General features: G+C 42.9%; 1 protein-coding gene across 4 annotated transcripts in view; it reads right to left on the reverse strand.

Annotated features, from left to right (window-relative positions):
• The window catches only part of KCNE2 (potassium voltage-gated channel subfamily E regulatory subunit 2), a 180,395-nt gene that overhangs the window by 137,817 nt on the left and 21,508 nt on the right, over positions 1 to 21,070 (reverse strand). For 3 of the 4 annotated variants that reach the window (XR_012129148.1, XR_012129149.1, XR_012129147.1), the window contains exon 3: positions 19,602 to 19,941. The exons of the other annotated variant lie outside the window; for it this stretch is intronic. The gene's annotated coding sequence lies outside the window, so the exon portion shown is untranslated. Of the gene's footprint in view, positions 1 to 19,601; positions 19,942 to 21,070 lie in introns of those variants that run through there. 4 annotated transcript variants of the gene reach the window in all.

Below are 21,070 nucleotides of genomic sequence, written 5' to 3' on the forward strand. Positions count from 1 at the left end.
TTATTTTGGCTAGAATTTATCTTACAAGGTTGACTTTATGGAACCAGTGAGGCTCTTGGAAAAATCAACCTGAAACCTTGCTTAGAGGAGAAGACCTACCAGGTGAGTGAGAGAGGTCACTTCCTGCAGGCACAGTACCATTGGGATATTTGGGGGATCTGGGGTAGAGAGGAATCCACCTAAATCTATAGGTATGGTAGGTGAAATCTAATGGCAAGAGCTTGGTTTGGCTTTCCTGGCCTCAAGAGGCCACTCAGAAAGATCGCCGGCAAAGTCAAACAGCAAACCAGGAAAACCTATCAGAAAGCCACTGTCTCCATCAGTCTACCTGAAGACGTTTCAGGCCTGACATCTAGAAATCTCCTCACTGGCAGCACTCAGGACTCAGATACTGGGTTAGTAATGTGCTCCAATCATTAGTCTTGTTTTTCTTTTGCTTCCATATAAACACCTCTTGTTAATTACCTGATTGCTTACAAATATAGGCCTAAATTGGGGAGTCCACTGGAAGGACCACTTCCTGAAATAAGATATAACTATTTACTGAACTGACCAATTTTCGGGACCAAGAGACTGTTTCTATAAATGGAACAATCTACCAGCTCAACTTTTAATGTGAAACTTCCAGAGACATTTGAGAAGAGAGAATTGTAAGGGCCAAGGGCAGGCTGCCCCAAAGTGTGCCACTTTTTGCTGTAGGCTCTTTTGAGCTGAAGGCCATCAAGACCCTGAAGGCTCAAAAAAAATTGCCTCTACCTTGACTACTAGAAGAATCTAAATTAGAGTCATTCACAAAATAGGTTATTATCAGAGATAAATTTGTGTGGCAGGGCAAACATCTAGTCATCAAACACCTCCTCTGCTTAAGGTCCTGTGAATCTGCCTCCTCCCCTTTGAAGCTCCAGGCCCTTACCCCATTCCTGAGCTCAGGATGACACATATGTAACATTTTACCTTTCTGTCTTTGACCTCTCATGTATGTGGGGTTCCCATACATACAAAAGTAAACTTGGTTTATCCTGTTAATCTGTCTCACATCAATTTGATTCTTAGACCACTCAGAAGAACCTTGAAGGGTAGAGGAAATTGTTTCCTCCCCAACTTTGCCCAACACACCTCAAGAAAATAGAGATGGAAAATATGAGAGAGAAATTAAGAAACATGAGCATTTGAATGGGAAAAGCCAACATATAGCTAAAAGGAGTTCAATAGAAAAGAAAGAATTGGGCAATATTCAAAGAAGTAATGGCTGAGAATTCTTCAATATCGAAAGAAAATAATGTTCCTTTAAGAAATATGTCAAAACCTGAGAATTATAATTAAAATAAATGTGTGCCTAAATACATTACAGTTAAACTACAGAATACCCAGGACAAAGTGAAAAATCCATCTTCAAAGCTTTACAGAACAAGTGGGGAAAAATTAACAAAGCTGAAGGGAGCTAAGTTACATGATAAATAAGAGAAATAGAGAACATCTTTTCAAGTGACCACAGAACAAACCTCAAAATTTCCAAAAGACAAAAACAGAACAGAAAATATTCTTAATTACAATGTAGAAATTCATGTCAAAAATCCAAAAACAAAAAGCCTTTACTAGTATGAAATTTTTAAACATTTTTTCAAACAACGATTTTTCAAAGAAAAAATATAAACTGGTATCACAGAATAACAGAAGGTGGTAACAAGGAAGATACTCCCATCAGCACTTATGGCAATACAGCTAATGCAGTACTGGATGAAAATGCATAGCCTTATAGGGTTTTATTAATAAAGAGAAAACCTAAGAATAAATTAATGAAATAACATAATAGGTTAGAAAAAAAAACAATCAAATAAACTGAAGTATAGGATAGCTGAAGGGATAAATAATGTTAGAATATAATGATTATAAAACAGAAGGCTATAGAACTAATAAATTCAAAATCGTTGAAAAATAAAGTAACAGTAAAATATATAAATTATGCCTAATAAAATCAAGAGGAAGAAAGCAAATATATAAAATGAGATTAATCGAACAACCAGAGAAACTGTGGAAACTAAAGAAATCATGTAAAAGTAGATTGCCCAATGTTATAAAAATAAATTTTCAAATACATTTGAAACATGGATAACAAACCCTGAGCTCTCCAATACAGTAGCTACTAACTGTATGTGGAAACTGCACTTAAAATGTGGCTTAAACTGAAATACATTCTAAGTGTAAAATGAGTGCTAGATTTTGAAAATGTATAAAGACATACATATATTTATTAATAATTTTAATTGACCACATTTTGAAATTATTGATAATATTTTATATATATTTTGTTGAATTAAGTATTTAAAAAATAATTATACCTGCTTTTTAAAAACTTCTTCAATATGGTTACTAGAACATTTTTAATTATATATGTAGTTGGTATCATATTTATACTGGACAGTGTTGTAAAAGAAAAATGTAATCTGTCAAAACTGACTCTGGAAGAGACTGGAAAATCTAATAAACTAATACCTACAGAGGAGCAAAGAAATTTGTCCAGAGGCTTCTTCCTGCTGCCTCTGCCAATATATGATCTAGACCATGATTTCCCATTAAAGATGAGTAATTCCAAAATTATTTAAATTGTGCCAGTGCATTTTTTCTTTTGAGAGGGCATCGCTCATATTTATTGATCAAATGGTTGTTAACAACAATAAAATTCTGTATAGGGGACTCAATGCTCAATGCACAATCATTAATCCACCCCAAGCCTAATTCTCATCAGTCTCCAATCTTCTGAAGCATAACGAACAAGTTCTTACATGGTGAACGAATTCTTACATAGTGAATAAGTTCTTACATGGTGAACAGTGCAAGGGCAGTCATCACAGAAACTTTTGGTTTTGATCACGCATTATGAACTATAAACAATCAGGTCAAATATGAATATTCGTTTGATTTTTATACTTGATTTATATGTGGATCCCACATTTCTCCCTTTATTATTATTATTATTTTTATTTTTAATAAAATGCTGAAGTGGTAGGTAGATGCAAGATAAAGGTAGAAAACATAGTTTAGTGCTGTAAGAGGGCAAATGTAGACGATCAGGTGTGTGCCTATAGACCAAGTATTAATCCAAGCTAGACAAGGGCAGCAAAACATCCACGGATGCAGAAGATTTCTCTCAAAACAGGGGGGGTGAGGTTCTGAGCCTCACCTCTGTTGATCCCCAATTTCTCACCTAATGGCCCCCCTGCGACTGTGCCTGTCTTAGGTTGTTCCTCCCTTGAGGAATCTTACCCGTCTCTGTGCCAGTGCATTTTTAAGAGAAAAATTTTCAGTTGTTCTTCATGAACTAAGCTTAATGCCAACTGACAAGGATTGCACACAAAAACTCTTAAATTAATTTTACTTGTGGATATTGAAACAGCAAACAAAAAATGACAACTAAACTAATAAAACATTGACAAATGGTGATACTTAGGCTTCCAGAAAGAATACAGTAGATGAGAAAGGTCAATGCTCTCTCAGTAACAATAATTGGATACATTTGAAATAATCATATTTTTAAGACAGTGGAGAACCGTGAAAACAACAAGAATTATACAAACAAAAATTCCAAAAGGGAAGAGCTCATCCTAGAAGAGCTGATAATCACCAGCTGGATGTGAGTTAATGTCAGCTTGGCTCAAAGAGAGGGACTCTGCGCAGGAAGAGGAACCAGCATAACTTTTGGTTAGTGCAATGGATTAGAAATTAAAAGATCCCAATACACAAATCTAATTTTCCTCCTGAGACTTTTGCTAAGTTCTAGGGTAGCCCAGAAGGTTGGGGGCTGGGCTAGGAAGGCAGGGTGAAATATCCTGCAGTCTTTTAGGTACTTAGGAAACAAAGTCTCTTCAAATGGAGAGGGCTGCAAAACACATGACCAGTCTTCCACTCAAGACATTTGCTAAATTTTAACTTGCTTGGGTTGCTTAGATTAAATCCTCCAAGAGGCAGGACTTTCAGTATAAACCACAGGTGGAATGCATCTTACTAAACTAGAATCTAGCCCCAGCCCAACTCAGTCCTTGATGAAACTGAAGCAATCTGCTCTTCACCTTATCTGCCTAACAGAAGGAAAATGCAATCCTTATTAGTGGAAGACATCATCTGGAGTCTCTGTGATTCAAAATAATATGACAAATGTGTTAAAGGAAAATCATTGGACTCCATGAAGGTAATCAAGTGGACATTCTACAGGTGAAAATACAATCGCTGAAATAAAGAACTCATTGTTTTGAAAGAAGACTATATACAGCAGAAGACAGGATTGGCAAACTCAGATCAACAGAAATACCCAATATAAAGCACAGAGATAAAAATTAATGGAAAAAACAGACTGGAGCATAAGTGATGTATGGGACACAGTCAGAACATCTAATATGTGTGTCATTAGAGTCAAGAAAGAGGAGAGATAAGGACAGAATATTTAAAGAAATAATGGTAAAAAATTTCTAATACTGATGAAAGACATCAACTCATTGATCCAGAGTCTCAGTGAACCCCAAAGAAAATAAATAAAAAGAAAAATATACCAAGATGCATCTCAGTTAAACAGTTGAAGAACAAAGAGAAAATCTTAAAGACATCTAGAAAAAAATGCAGATAACCTTCATGGAGCGATAGACAAACTGATGATTGACTTTTTCAACAGAAACTATGAAAGCCACAAGATAACGGACTGACATATTTAAAGTGCTGAAAGAAGAAAAGAAACTATCAAACTAGAATGCTATATCCAGCAAAAAGTTCCTTCAGATATAAAGGCAAAACAAACATTTTTCAGGAAAAACAAACTGGGATAATTCATCCCCAGTGGACAAACACTATATGAACTAAAGGACATCTTTTTCAAAGAAAGGAGGAAAATGTTTCCAGATGGAAGAACAGACCTTCAGGAAGGAACAAGACACAATGGAAAGAACAAATATGCATAAAAAGAGACAAGAATATTTCCTGTTTGAAGCCAAAATAATAATGTCTTGTGAGCCTTACATGTAGAGGTAAAATTATATAACAACATCCCAAAGTATGGAATGGAGTAAATGGACTTAAGCTATTGTAAGGTTTATTGCATTATTAAATAAGAGGTAAAAGTACTTATTTAAGATCAAAGGTAAGAAGTCAAGGATGCATAATGAAATCTTTAGGGCAATCACAACAGAAAAGTACAATTAAGACCCAAATAAATGAGAAAATGAAATAGAAAATACATGATTGATCTCAGCTGTGATTGTTGATTTATTTTGTCCTTCAATTCTGTTAATTTATCTTTTGAAACAATGTTATCAGGTGCATACAAGTTTTATATCCTTGCCTTTTCTTGCTGAATTGACCTTTTTGTCATAATAAAATATCTCCTTTTCTCTCTAGTGATCATTCTTGCCTTAAAGTGTAGTCAGTCTGGTATTTAGATAGTCAACCAACTTTGTTTTTGCTGGTACTGGGGGTATGACTTTTCCATTTTTTCACTTTCATCCTCACTTTGCCCTTATATTTCATGTGTTCTCACTGTAAACAGTGCACTTGGGTCTTCATTCTTTTTACTTAGTCTACTTTAACCTTTTAATTGGAGTGTTTTACATTTGTATTTCAAATAATTACTGATATAATTGCATTAAGTCCTACCATGTTGCGATTTATTTTCTAATTGTCCCATCTGTTCTAGTCCTCTGTTCCTCATTTTCTGCCTCTTTGAGGATTAATCATGTGTTTTTCTATTCCATTTTTCTCATCTATTAGCTTTATAATTATACTGTTTTTGGGTGCAGATTCTTAAGTACATATTATATATGTATACATATATACACACATGTATATACACATTTAAATTGACCTTCTTGTACACTTCAGACTTGTGTACTTTGTGTACACTTTGCAACTTACACTCCTTTAAACTTTTCAACTTAAAAATGTTAGCAAATACATTAGCAAGCAGAATTCATCAGCAGGTGAATAATGTACACCATGACCAAATGGGGCTTACTCCAGGAATGTGAAAGTAATTCAGTATTAGGAAATCCACTTAATTCTCAGGAGAAAATTATCTAGTCAACTCCACACATGTTCAAACAGAATTCTACAAGATTCAACAATTCATTCTTGATTTTTCAAAGCCAATAATTTAGGAATAAAAAGATACCTTTAAACTATATGTATGTGCATGTGTGTGTGTAAATATATATGTCAAACTCAAAACCAAAAGCAGGCTTAACCAAGAAATACTAAAAGCTTTATTCTTAAGTCAGGAATGAGACAAGCGTTTGCTCACTATCACACTATTATTCATTTTGTACTAGAGGTACTAGCCAATATAAAAAGAACAGAATTGAAGGTATAAAAATTGAGCCAACAGAGGTAAACTATCACTATTTGCAGGTGGTTTGTTTATACTTTGACACCCCAAGAGAAATGAATAAAAACTACTACAAAGAATACAGTAGGATAGTAGGATCTGTAAAATTAATATACAAAAATCAGTAGCTTTTGTTTATACAAACAAAATCAGTTAGGCAATACCTCATTTACAATAGAAAAGATAAAAGAATTAAAAGTAAGGTTAACAAGGGAAGTTTAAGACCTACATAATATTTTAAATACTCTTATAAAAGACCAAAAATAAAAAAGTAAAAAGAAAGAAAAAGACTTGAATAAATGAAAAGACATACCATGTTCTTGGATTGGAAAACAGGCTTATGTCAATGTCCCTTAATTTATAAATGTTAATTTATCAATATTCTACCAATAAAATTATGAAAATAAATTTTTATCTCTACAAGGTAATTCTAGCTTTCACACGGAAAAATAAACAAGACTAGCCCAGGTAATTCTGATAAAGAAAATAAATGAGAATAACTAGCTATACCATATATTAAAATATACTTAAAATCTTCAATAATTAAAACATTGTAAAGTTGAATATGATTTGTCAGATTGACATATGGCACAGAATTGAAAATCCTAAAAAATATCCAAATACACATAGAAATGTTGTTTAAGATAAAGGTGGCATCTCAAATACATAGGGAAAACATGAACTATTCAATAGTGGTATTGGTAACAAACATTTGGTATATGAAGTTCACATCTACAATAGAATAATCTCTAATTATATCTCAGACTTAAATATGAAAAGAAAAACATTGAACTGGCTCAAGCAAAAATGAGAGCTGAGGAAGGTCTTGCTTACTCTGACTCCAAATCTAGAAGCCACAAAAAATAAATGGTTGAAAATTTTAACTACATAAAAAATAAAAAACTTGTGCATGGCAGAAACCAAATATTTAAAAACACCCAAAGCAAAGTCACTAAGTAAGTGACAAAATCAGCAATACTGTAACTGTCACAAAGAGTTCATTTCCTCAATATATAAAGAGCCCCTGCAAATTCATGAGACAAAAGACAAAGCAATAGAAAAATAGACATGGATATGGACAGTTTATAGGAAATAGATGTGATTGTGAAACATATGAAAATAGGCTTAATGTCAATCATAATAATATACCAATTTAACCCAAACCTGATATTTTTCAACTTTCCAGAAATGGCAAAAATCCAAAATTTTGAAAACAAACTCTGTTGGTGAGCTCTGCAAACACAGGCCCTCTCTCTCCTACATTGCTACTGGGAGCATAAATTGTCATACCCCCTGCAGGGGGTCATTTGGCAACATCTGTCCACATTAGAGAGACGCATATACCCTTTGACTCAGCAATTTCACTTCTAGGAATTTACCTTCTGCATAAACATGGTCAGGTGCTGCATGAAGAGTTGCAAAGTTATCCATGGCAGCATTGTTTGAAGGCAAAAAAGCACAAATCACTTAAATGTGCACCTAGAGGAGATTGTTTGGGCACATTTTGTATAGCAAGCATCAGCAGAGAAGAATGATGACATGCTTCTGTATTATGGTGGGAAGGACGCTAAAGTACACCATTCACTGAAAACAAGGTACGGAACAGCCCGTGTGCTAGCAAACAAGCAGAAAAAGAGTTGGGAATGGAGGAAGAATATATATTCAATTTGCTTGTCTGTGCAAACAAAAAGAAAAAAACAAAAGAAAAAAGAGTAAGGTGAAAAAGATAAACAACAAATTAGTAACAATGGCTACATTTTTGCGGTCAGGGATAGGAACCCTGCAGAATGGAAAGGACACTTTCTACCGTGTAATGTTTTGTAATTGTTGGTTTTTTGAACCACTTGATATAGTACGTATTCACTTCACAACGTTAAATAAGTAAAATGTCTTGCTATGAGAAGGAAGTATAGGACAATGCCGCCTTCTCCCTCTCGTGCCCCCAGAGCAGCCTGCCTCCTGCTGGGCTGAGCTGAGGAATGAGCGTGTGATTGTCTTGGTTTCCTGGAGCAGGGGCAGGTGTAGCTGAGTCCTTGAAGGCTTGCTCAGGCCTGTCTGGGGAGGTCAAAGGCAACTGTAGAGCGGGAAGCCCAGGGCAGGAGACTGCAAGTGGTTAAGTCCTAGTAACTTCAGAATGGAGCCCCTGGCCCCCAGGAGAGGAGACAGGCCTCTGGCCCACTTCTGAGGGGCCACGACTGCTGCATTCTAGGGTCACTGCTTGGGGGCCCTGAGCAGCTGGCCCAATCTGCAAATGGCTGCGAATGGCAAGGCTTTGTGGGATTTTCTGAACAGACCTCATCAACTTCTCTATCTCTCATCACCCTCTTCCCCTGGCAAGAGGCCTCAGACAGGATTATAAAAGCAAGGAGGGTCAGAGACCTGGAGAGGAGACTGGCCTGTCCTCAGGAAGCAGCCACCCCCAGGCCCTGGCCCTGGGCCCTGGTCGGCCCAGTAAAGGAGTTAGCCTGAGGCCGGGACACCTGATTCCACTGTGTGATTTCCCTTGAGGGGTTAGGGTGGTGGGGGGAGGTGGACACATTCCATCCAGTGACCAAGGCAGTCATTTTCTTCTGCCTTTATCACCATGTGGCTGGAGAACTGTCCACAGCAGCCTGAGCTGTGCGCTGGCAACACAGCCCCACATGTGAGTGGCTGCCAGGAGCTGCAAGCCACCCGGACCCAGAGAGGAGCAGACAATTAACCACAAAGCTCTCTCAGCTTCTCAGCTACTGGCATTCCCTGGGCCCACAGCCGTCACTGGGCACCTAGTAAGATCCTGGCACAATCCCGGGGAGCCCCTGGGCTTCCCATAGCTCTCAATTTCTTCCTGCTTCGATCCACAGAATTTAGCAAGTGTTAGAAACTGTCCTGTAGTGGTCCCTAGTTGCTTTTTGCAGCTTGACTTTATTCCCAACAAGACTGTGTTCCCCTCAAAGTGCAGGTCCTTGCTATCCTCACTGCGTTCCTCAGGGCCCCGGCACCCTCTCCAACACAAAGCAATACCTTCTGTAAAGGCTTCCTGGTTGTTCGCCAGTCTCCAAGCTAGAAATGGAATTGCACTCCAGTCAGTTAAAACCCAGGGTGGATCCTCAGCTGTGTCATGGAATGGCTGGCCAGAGCGCTCACAGTAAAAGTCCCTTCAAGGCCCTGCAAACCCTGCCCCAACTCTACCGCCGCCAGCCCCGCACCTCATCCCCACCACTCACCCACCACAGGGACAGTGCCCACATTCCTGTTCCTGTAACAGAGAGGGCTACAATCCCCTCAGGCCCATTCCACTTGCTGGTACCTCTCACCTGGAATGTTCTTTCCCCACAAACCCACAGGGCTCACCTCTCACCTCCCTCCTTCTCAGGTGTCTGATCAAAGATTACTTTGGAGAGAGGCCTTTCCTCCTCACTCCACTTATGCTCTTTCCTCCTCCATATCACTTGTCTCCACCTAAAACACTGTGGTTTTCGTATTTATCAGTGGTCTCCCCATGACAACATAAGCATCCCAAGAGCAGGGACTGTTGTGCTCTGTGCAGCATTGTATCCCAAGGCACACAGCAGGTGTCCAGTAAATATTTACTAAATATATTAGCATATATGACTGATACAGCCCTGGCTCTTCATCAAAGTTAATTCAACCAAAAAGACATAGATTATTATTGTTTATGCATGTGAATAAAAAAAAACCTCCATATATTTCTTTACAAACAGTTTCACAGACATAATTCTATTCTATTTTAGTCCCAGGACTTGTTATTATCCTGATTTTAGAGAGGCCAAAACGAAGCCTCAGAAAAGTTAGGTTTTCCTGGATTTTTAGCTGGTCACTGGCAGAACTGGCTCCCCTCCCCACCCCTCCCCGTGTCCTGTCTCCCCTAAGCCCAGCTTGGTTCGGGCTTTTAGGCTGGGGACTGCTCCTTCTTCCCTTCTGTTTCCTGAATTCTTCCTGAAGCTTCATACTCCCCTTCAAGAAGAAAAACCTGTATTTTTTTTCCCTTTCCTTCTCTTCCCGCCTCCCAGACAAGTCGGGTGCGCTGTCCTCCTCCCCCTTCCAATCTCAGAAGAAGCCTTGGGTTGTCTTTTGACATTGGCACTGTTCGGCAAGGTTGAGTTCTAAATGTTGGACTCTGTTCGCTAGGTTTTTTCACATTTCGAGGAGCAGAAACAGGCCTGGATCCCCTGAAATAGTGGTGATTTATTGCAATAATTCACGTGGAGTTAAGAAAGATAGCGATCTGGCAACACCGCCTGGCTTCATGGAAACGTCTCCCCCCGCCCGGCAGTCTCACAGCAGGGGCTGGAGCTCAGGCTGCCTGGCGCCTCCCGCCTCTTCCTCTGGCTATGGGCTACGCTGCCGTCTCAGATCCACGGCCCTCCTCCCCTGCCCTGGCAAACGGGCAGGAGGGCCCCCCTTTGGGGCTCTGCAATCTTCTGTGAGCCTCTCGATCTTGGCAGCCATCCTACTGCATAGGCTTTGGCTGCTGTGTGTGTGTGTATGTGTATGTGCGCGCGCGCGCGCACACACACACACATATACCTTATATATACCTTTGCTAACTCCTAATCCCTCCCTCTCTAGGACCCACCAGCCATTTCTAAAAGGGCACCACAGGCCTCAGGTGGACAGACCCAGAGAGGTTCCCGGTTCATTCATTCTCCGCACACTTATGAGTGGCAAAGCCTGGCGGAGGGACTTGGGGGACAATTCCAGACAGGACTTAGAGCTTGGGTGAGCGAGGCGGGAGCTGGGGACGGTGGCGCGCGCACACATCACAAGGGGAAAATGCCATCAAATATGTCCCCCCACCCCACCCCGTTCTCCTGCAATGACACAAGCGTCGCCAGCTTTTCTTCGATTTGCTGTTCTCGCAGAGAGGTGGGGGGAACACTCCGGCCAAGCAGCGCCTTGCACGGAGCCCGCGGGAGGGCGCGAAGCCGGGCGGCGTGCGCGGCCCCCGAGCGCTGGGCTTCGGCGGCTGCAGAGCCCGGCGTGCTCGCCGCCAGGGGCCGCAGCGGCCGCCGGCGCATGGAATTTTCCACAGCCCGGCAGAGTCTGCACAACCGCATCTCATTGGCGGAGCGGGGGTGTCTGTCCCCGCGTGGGGACGGGGATTAGATTAGCCAGGGAGCCCTCCTCAGTGGGCTTGGCAGGGCGCTGGTGAAGCAGGCAAGCGGGGCCAGGGAGGGGAGTTGAGGGAGGCTGGGAGCCGGGAGGAACCCACGTCTGTTTTCAAATTCAGCTCCACTCCAGCCTCTGGATGTCACGTTTCTACCCAGAAAATGCTCCAGTGAGCTGGGAACAGTCGAGGGTAGACATTAGAATTTGCCTTTTTGTAGTTACATTCCCCTAGAAACCACTGGAAAAAAAGATTCCAAGCGCTGAAGCCACGCTGCCACCCGCCTCTCTCTCCACCTCGTGCCCTTTGGCCTCTCCTTCCTGGCCCTGGCATTTAACCCTTTGAGCGCGCAATGCCATCAACATATTCTCTTTTGGCGAAGACCTTCACAGACTCCCCACTCCAATCAGAACCTCAGAACCAAATCGGTTTCCTCCACGGGGTCCATCATGAAATGCAGACAGTGCATGACAATTAGAAATAAGGAGTGGACCTTTTATGTCTGTTGGAGAATCGAATCAGCATGAACATTAAAATATTAAAATACGCAGCCAGACATGAGAATACCTACCCTGTGCTCAAATATATTGTTGGCTTAATGGAATTTACGTGAGCTCATCATGTTAACTTTTGATTAAAAAGACTCCCTTTGTTTTTTTCTCCTGAAGTTGCTGGCATTAGGAAGCTCTTTTCTGAGAGTTATTGCTAAATCTGCCACAAAGGCTACATCTGGCCCTCTGTGTTTGGTGGGTGAATGAATGATGTTCCCTGCTGCCTGCAATCTAGGTCCTAAGAATGACAGCAGTAAGAGTTCCTAGGTCCCACTGCTTTGTCATTTACTAGTCATGTGACCTCAGACACCTCAGTTTCTGTGAGTCTCAGATTCCTTGCTTTTAAAACGGTACTAATAGGTTCCTCAAAAGTGAGGTAGAGAATCACCATATGACCCAGCTATTCTATGCCTGGGTATATACCAAACAGAGTTGAAAATGGGTACTCTTTTGCAAAACAAATACTTGTACAACAATTTTCATAGCAGCACTATGTACAATAGCAAAGGTGGAAGCAACCCAAGTGCCCCTCAGCAGGGGATGAATAAACAAGATGTGCACTGGCCGTACAATGGAACCATTACTCTGCCAGAAGAAGGAAGTACTGATACAGCCTGCAAGATGGATGGACCTAACACACATGCTGAGTGAGACGCCACACACGAAAGGCCGCCTACTGTATGATTTCATTTCGATGATATACCCGGAATAGGTCAGTCCACAGAGACAGAAAGCAACTGGTGGGTACCTGGGGCTGGGGGAAGGGATAAGGAATAACTGCTTAGTGAGTAAGGGCTTTGGGGGGCAGAGATGAAAATGTTTTGAAACTAGATAAAGGTAGTGGTTGCACAACATTGTGAATTTACTAAATATCACTGACACATTCATTTTCAAATGTTAATTTTGTTTTATGAATTTCACCTCAGTGAAAAAATTTAATGGGGCTAATAATACAAGCACCTGACTGAAGATTAAATGTGACATCTATGTAGAGATGTTCAAGCAGGTTAAACACCCTATTCTTTGATGCTCCCTACTGTGTGCCCTTGTGGATCTGTGCAACCGCAGGCCTTCAGGAGGATGGTCTAAGCCCCAGCACCAGAGTGCTCCACAGTAGTCTGACCTGAAAGCAGAAGGGCCTTGAGGAACCATGAAAACCACCGAAAACACTGAATGGGAGGATCGGGGTATTTAAAATTTTCGCTCAGGTTCCCAGAAAAAATAAGCACAGAAGCAGCGCTGGGGCTCACCTCTCAGACTGGGAGCCAGGTGGCCTGGACTGCCAGCTCCACCACCTTCCCTCAGGCCAAGGCTTTTGTCAGGAGGCAGTTTTCTAATCTAACCAGTGGGATTTATTGAAGTACCTCCTGCATACGGCAGCTAATTAGTGCATGTGCTGGAAACCAAGTGCACCCTCAACAAATGTTAGCTTGTGTCGTCAAGGAAAAGGTGAGCAATGAATAAGAAACACTGGGTGGTTTGTGTTCAGCTGGGAGGCCAGGCAGGGGGAGTCAGGAAGACAAAGGACCACTTCCTAGCACTGAAAGCAAAAGTGAGGGGGGAGCTTCGTGGTTGCTTTGGAAGCTGCTCAAAGCATTGTGCAGTGCTGCAGGGTGGAGGGGCAGGGAAAGCTGGGGGACAGGGAAGGGGGAGATCTCACCACCAAGGCATATTCTGAGAATAAAGCACAGAGGAAGTGCCAGATAGTGGGAGTAGCTCGAAGTGGGGCTGACCCAGAAGTTCAGGAGTCTCCACAGGGCATGGGACAGCCTCCTTGTGTTGTAACAGTGAAAGAGGGGCTGAGATTTTGTCCCCTGCAACACTTGGAGTCTAGCTTTCAAAGCAGGATCAGCACAGCCAAGCAGACCTCCTCAAAGGAAAACCACAAAGGAAGTAAGCTCAGTGGACACCCACTGCACGGATGTCCCTGACACCTTCTTCTCTCATTCCCACCTGAGGTGAAAAGTCCCTTCATGAGAGTGAATCTTTCTGCGAATCAGCCTGAGGTCAACAACCTTTAGCAGCGAAAGGGAGGCTGCAGAGCACAGGTTTTAATGGGAATTGGGGCCCTGACTCAGCTTTAGTAATATCAGCCATTGTCCTGATGCTCGCTCACTGTAACTGGAGCCCCCCATGCCGCCCACTCCCCCGCCATGTGCCAGTGTGAAAACCCTGGGGTGCCCCTGTGTCTGTGCTACAGTCTTCTGTGTGGCCAGCCGGTGTCCCCAAGCCCCATTCCCACCAGCCTCGGGGCAGGGAGCCCCGTGAACTGGCACTCAAGGAGAGCAGACCCCAAGCCCCAGCAGTCTGCGATGTTCGGGCTTTGCTGAAACGCATTGTCTTTACACCGTCTTCAGTCTTTATAGACAGAGGCAGAGGTAGAGATGACAAGTGATCAGATAATACCTTGCCGTCAATAATACTTCAATAAAGCTGGGAAAATGATATACGCACACATCCTGCTAACTGTTAACAGCATATAGATACTGAGATTCTGTGAAAGACTGAATATAAAAAATGGAGGTGTCTTCTACTAGAAATAGTTTGAAAACACAGTTCCACACGATTTTTTGATGCCTATGCTGTATCTTCCCCTCCCACCACCCTCCTCACACCTACCTCTCCACCCCTCTGACTTTGCTTTTGACACAGGTAAAATACTTTGCTTTGAATTACAGGAAACTCCCAGTTAAATGTACTGAGCTATGAAGTGTGTTCAGTGATTAGAGTCATAACTGGTTTCAGGTACATCTTAACTTATTAATACAAGTAACATATATTTATGATGAAAATTTTAAAAACACAAGTGTGAAAAAAATTAGAACATTTAAGCACCCCAATCTTGCCATTCAGAAACTATTAAAATTTGAAATTCCAATTTATATTGGTTTAATAATATACACATGTGCATGTACACACACACACACACATGCACACATGGGGGCCTGGCTAAGGCTCATGCCCATGGGGGCTCTTTTGGAACAGAGAGAGCTGGGAGGTTGATGCTGGATGCATGGAGGCGTGGGTTTCTGTAGGACTGTGGAAAATGAGGTCAGCATGGCTGCTGGCATGGCCTCTGGTCCCCAGCTCCCCCCGCGAGCCCAGCCCAGCCCTGTGGAACAGCCCCTGTTCAGTTTCCTGGCTCTCTGCAGCAAGTAGCATGCACCACCAGCACAGGACCAAGGCCAGGGTTCGCAGGAGAGCATGCACTAGGCCAGCGTCTGGGCAGGCCTCTCAGAGGCCCTGGCAGCCAGAGCCTCACCTCGCACTATCCTCACACCCCTCTGCAGGCGATGGAAAACAAGGCAGAGAGAAAATTTGAGGGATCATGGTCCTAACAGGTAGGAAATTCCTCCCAGGCCCTCAGAGATAACAAACAGGTGGGTGGGGTGAAGACTGAGGAGGAAGCCACTATTTAACAAACGAGAACCATCAACCCAGGGCATCTGTGTAATTATGATTCCCGTGACTTCATTTTTTCCAAAAATTGGTGAAGCCTGGGAAAATTAATGTTTCTATATTTTTACATATAAAATTGGATCACAGCATAATTTGATTAGTAAACTATTTTCTTTACTTAACAAGATCCTGTGAATATTTTTTCATGTAGACAAAGAGATAACTGTATCGTAAAACACTGGTTTTCAAACTATGCTCTATAGTTCTACCAAATTCTAGAAGCCACTGAAGGTGTTTCAGGACCCCCAGAGAGGGGAGAGTAGAATTTTCAGGAGGAAGGAGAAGATTATGAGGTTCCCATCCTCCGCTCACCCAGAACAGTCTACTCTTAATAGTTCTAGATACTGGATTCCATGAACTGAGTATTAATAAGGGGAAGAGCCCACCAGAAATCACTTGAAACCACAGTTCTCCGTGATTTTTTAATGTCTTATAGCATCTCATTGTGCAGATAGATGAGAATGTATTAATGAAACATCTATTTTTGGACATCAAGGTTGTATAGAAGTTGGGAATATCTCATTGTTCTTCCCTATTACAGGAATCTGGGGTAGAAAACATTTTCTAGCAAAGAACAGGTCCCTCCTCCACCACAAAACCAGGGTTCTGAGTAAGCAGGAAAATCAGAAAAACAACTGAACCATTGTCTGAAAATTCTTTTCAGCATATCCCCGAAGCTGTATCACGACCGCAATTTTAACTTGCGATAAAACCAGAGAAATGAAATTGCTCCTTTAAAGAGCTGTGGATTGTTCTAAGACTTCCCCAACAATCATGCTCTTTAGAAACACTGTACTAATTTACTTTTCCCACCAGCAGTGTCAAATACAAAAAGTATCTCTTTAACAAAAACAATAGTATAATGTCTTCTTATTTTACCCTTTGCTACTTTAATAAGCAAAATGCTTCATGCTTTCTTGTTTAAAAACATTTTTAAAGTAAGAAAAATCGCTTTGATGCATATCAGCGTGATGTGAATGCTCTAGAGCAGTGCTCCTTAAATTTTAATATGTGCCTAAATAACCTGGGACAGTTCTAGAATTCAGATTCTGAAGCAACAGAGGTGGGGGCCTGAGAATCAGCATCACTGATTCTTCCAGATGGCACTGGTGCTGCTGGTCCACAGACCTGCTCTGACTAGTGAGTTCCTGGGTGCTGTACCAATGCAATTCCATTGTAACACATACTGGGTCTGTATTGCTAAGTGAGAACAGCTATTTCCCGTCTGAAGAGAACCTCTGAACAAAGGAGGCTCAGAGTAGCAAAGATCCTCCATGGGGATTTGTTCTCAAAGCCAAATCTCTACCCATATGCGGCCACAGAGGGAATAACTAAGTTCTACCCAATTCAACAGGATTTCTGAGTGACCCGGGAGGCCCTGAAAAAAGTGAGGGCTGCCTTAAAGAAGTGAAAGTGTGTATGCCGCGGCAGGGATAAGAGAGTAACATACCTCTGCAGCTATGCTCCAAACAGAGACCAAGAGCCTGGAGCAGCCCAGGACAGAAACAAGAAAGCTGCTTGGGAGCACCTGAGCCAAGTGGCGGGTGTTATGGCAGGGTCAGCTGTTAGGACATAAGTGGGGTAGGGCTTCCTCACTCCCCCACTACACCAATTCCAGCTGGTAGCCAAGCTTCCCACTTCCTTGCCTTGGGGGTTTGGGACCAGCTGAAAAGATTCTTCCCTGCTTTGTAAAAGCTAAATCCCTGGATGGGATGATGCCATGGCCTGGAAGATGAGAGAAGGGAGAGAAGCAAGGAGAAGGGATGAGCTCCCAAGCCAGGCAGTGTTAGGCGGAGCCCTGGGGACCTGGGACTCTAAGCACCCAGATGGTCTGCAGAAAGCCTAGAGAGGTGGGCCCCCAAGACCCCAGATTCCTGTCCCCATGGAGGCAGTTGAACCTCAGGCTCTGAAGGCAGGCTGCAAGGCAGGGCAGGTAGTGAGGAAAGGGATGGGAAGAGGGTTTGAGGGTTTAACCTGTTTATACCCCTTATCTTGAAGCTGACTTGGTCTGATCTTAAGATCACCACACCCATTTTCTGCCCTTTCAGTTTGCAGAGCACATCTTCTTCCAGTCTTGTGCTTTTAGCCTGTGTCCTTATATTAAAATGTGTCTCTTGTAAACCTTTTTGTCTTAACTGGACTGGGCCATGGCCTACAATTAGGGGCATGGCATATATAGGGCTTACAAAGTCCCCAAGGGTCATATGATGAAAGAGTTTTTAACAGTACTGACAAAAGTTAAGTACCTCTTTACTCAGTGGAAACCAGAAGATGAATAGTAGACATTCCACAGAGTAGATGTTGAGGTCTCGGGACAGCAACTCCCACAGGTCCTGATACCTGCATAGTCAGGTGATGGGTGTGAGGGCCTTGCAGCCTGGGAAGACGGTTTGCAAGTGTGCATGCACATCCACCCATTGGGTGGGCTTACAGATGACTCCTGTTTACTTACTAGCTGGGCTGCAACAGTGAAGCCCCCTCCCAGGGCATGAACACTCGCTCACCTACAAATGTCGCAGTATCACCTGCAGAGAGAGACGGAGACCCAGAAATTCTCAAAAATGCAGCCAAGAGACAGTTTTCACGTATCTGGTTCAGAAGTTCCAGGCCTGGCTGTACCTCAGAAGCACCCACCTGAGAAGATGTTTTAAACGCTAACACTAGGCCCCACCGCCAGGTGAGTCTTTCATTAATCTGGATCGAGGCTAGGCATCCATTTTCTTTAGGAGATTTCAATTTGAATCAATATTTTTAAAGGCTACCTAAGCCTGAAACATTCCAAAAAGGACCAGGGGAGAAAGTCACCAGGATTGTAAGGTCAGGTGTGGGTGGTTCTGTGGCATTACCAATGACCCCAGGCTGGCTGGCTGCTAAGGCGGCTCTGCTGAGATGGAACAGGACCAAGGGATGCCAGAACCCATCACACGTACCCAGTCCACTGAGGAAAAGCACCTAATACTGAAGCTCCATGAGGGAAAGGATCATGGCCACACCACATGGCACAGGAGCCCTGCTTGCCCCTCAGCTAATAATCAGGCCTACACTGCAACATTCCCTGATATCCACCTCCAAGGTCAATGTGAATGAATAGACCTCTTTGCTTGGTTTCTTCCCTTAGAGCAAATGTTTCAATTATCTCCATTTTCCTCCTCGATTCAGAGTACGTTGTCCAGCACATTTGAACCGCAATGAAAACAAGCCTCTTTGTGGGTATCATGGAAATAAAGCCATTTCCATGAGAAACGGCATTTCTTGTGCAGCCCCACTTGGGAGAGCTTACTCAACCGGCAAAGAAAAAAACTAGTGCTTTTCAAAGTATGAAAAACTACCCACTGTCCATTAGAGAGAAGCCGGTGAAGTCAGGAGCTTTTGGCTCCAGGCAGGACTAGTGAGTTTGAGGCTAATTTTTTAAATGGAAAATGCTCTTTTCTTCTTTGCTGCTCACAGCAACTAGTTTGCGGTGTGAAGCCCAACCAGACCTTTCGAAAATGATATTGTTCTAGGACAAGGGGGTTGGGAGAGACAGAAAAGGCTTTCAGTCAAAGGATGAGATTGTTTTTCTGTCCCACTGGCCAAACTGAATTCCATCGACTTATCCAGTCCGAGGATCCTAACCCTGTATTCCCTGACCCCAGATGGGAACTTGCTAGATTTCATTCATTAAAAACAAAGCTGCCTGCCTGCGAGCATCAGGGCCCGCCTGCTGCCCCATCTTTGCAGACTCAGTCCCAGGCATCCCTCTCTAGCTGTCCTTCTCCACCACCAGCTTCTGGGCTCATGCAGAAGCAGAGGGAGGTAAGCATGGACAGTACATGCCTCAAGTGAGTGCACCACCCTCCATCCATTTTCTGTAGATGTTTCAACACCGAAAAGCTTGTGGTGGGAGGTTGGAGGAGCAGGGAGGTTCAGAGGATGGTGCAAGGATCCTGTGGCTGCTGAAGCCCAGAATATAATTTCCTCTGCTACTCAGAAACAGCAGCAGAAGGCCACAGCAGCCACCTCCTGACCTTCTGGCCACTAGATAAGGGCAGCTGACGATGTCTGAGCATTCCTTCACCACGCATCCTTTGACTTGCAATGACCAGTCAGGACACATCTTCAATGTTAACAGCTCAGGCATTGCCCTGGACTGCCAAAATGGATATCACAAAAGCAAGAGCGTGGTTTGTTCTTAACCCTGAGGCAAGGGTGGCTTTATAAAACAGAAAGCCTTGAATGTTAACACCCACTATAAGTGTCAATAGTCACATTGAATGGCTTTGGAGTTAACATGGCTAACAAAGATAACAGGAATTTTTCCCCTCACTTCCACAAAAATTCTTCTAGCCAGATATCCTTGTCCAGCTTGGTGCCCAATTGTTCAGAGGGTAATTGTACTTGACAGGACCTCCAGGTGGGAACTTGAGAGGTTTGAGTCTTTCCTTGCTGCATTGTTTTCCATAGCTGGAATTTACAATCTGGAATTTGAAGAACAAACAAATCACTGTGGCTCCCCTGTTGATGATACACAGAAGCACATTTAGAGATAAATGAGTCTTTAAAAGTAACTTAGCATTGCCATCCATGGCTGTTCTGTGGGTACCTTGCAGAAGAAGCAACAAATAGGAATGAGCGGACCTGGCTCTGCCCTCAATCCAAAGTGTGGTGTGCACATCGGTGTGCAGGTATGTGTGCACATGCACAAACTCATGTCCATTTTCCAGGTGTTCCCTCACTGGGCAAACAGAAGTGAGGGTACCTGACCCATCTACCTTACAGGATTAACTCATAGATCAAATACGAAGTGGGTGTCCATGTGACTATGGAGGCTGACAAGTCCCAAGATCTGCAGGGTGAGCTGGCAAGCTGAGACCCAGGGGAGTCAGGGGTGTCATTCCAATTCAAGTCCAGAGGTCTGAGAATCAGGACAGCCAATAGTGAAGTCTGGCCTGAAGGCCAGTAAGCTTGAGACCCAAGAAGAGCTGATATTTCAGTTTGAAGTCCAAAAGCAGAAAAAGTTGCTGTCCCAGTCAGGAAAGAGGAATTATCCCTTACTCAGGGGAGAGTAAGCCTTTTGGTGCTAGTCATGCCTTCAACTGATTAGACAAGGCCCACCCACTAAGGCATACAATTGGCTTTACTCAGTCTACCAATTTAAACGTTAATCTCATCCCAAAACACCCTTACAGAAACATTCAGAATAATGTTGAACCAAATATCTGGGTACCCCCATGGGCCAGCCAGTCGAATCAACACATAATAGGAATCATCACAGTGGAGTAAGAGGAGGCACTGAGTAGAGGAAAGAACACTGTTTCTGGAGCCCAGAAGACCAAGGTCAAGTTTCTGCTGTTATTTTACCAGGTACATGATTCACAAATTATTCTATCTACTGAGGCTGCCTCAACTGCCCCTTTGGTAAGATGAGAGTAACAGAGGCATGGTCACATGTCACACTATGACACACAGCAGCCTCCAAAGCACTAGTTGTCTTCAAGGCAAAAAGCCCTCTTTTAAGGTTCAGTTTGCCCTTTGCATTTAATGTACACTATTATTTTAGGGAAAAGAGACTGCTGTCCAGAGCAAATACAGGAGGGAAAAGAGAGG

The sequence above is a fragment of the Manis javanica genome, chromosome 3, assembly GCF_040802235.1.
Source record: "Manis javanica isolate MJ-LG chromosome 3, MJ_LKY, whole genome shotgun sequence".
In the NCBI taxonomy this organism is placed as follows: Eukaryota; Metazoa; Chordata; class Mammalia; order Pholidota; family Manidae; genus Manis; species Manis javanica.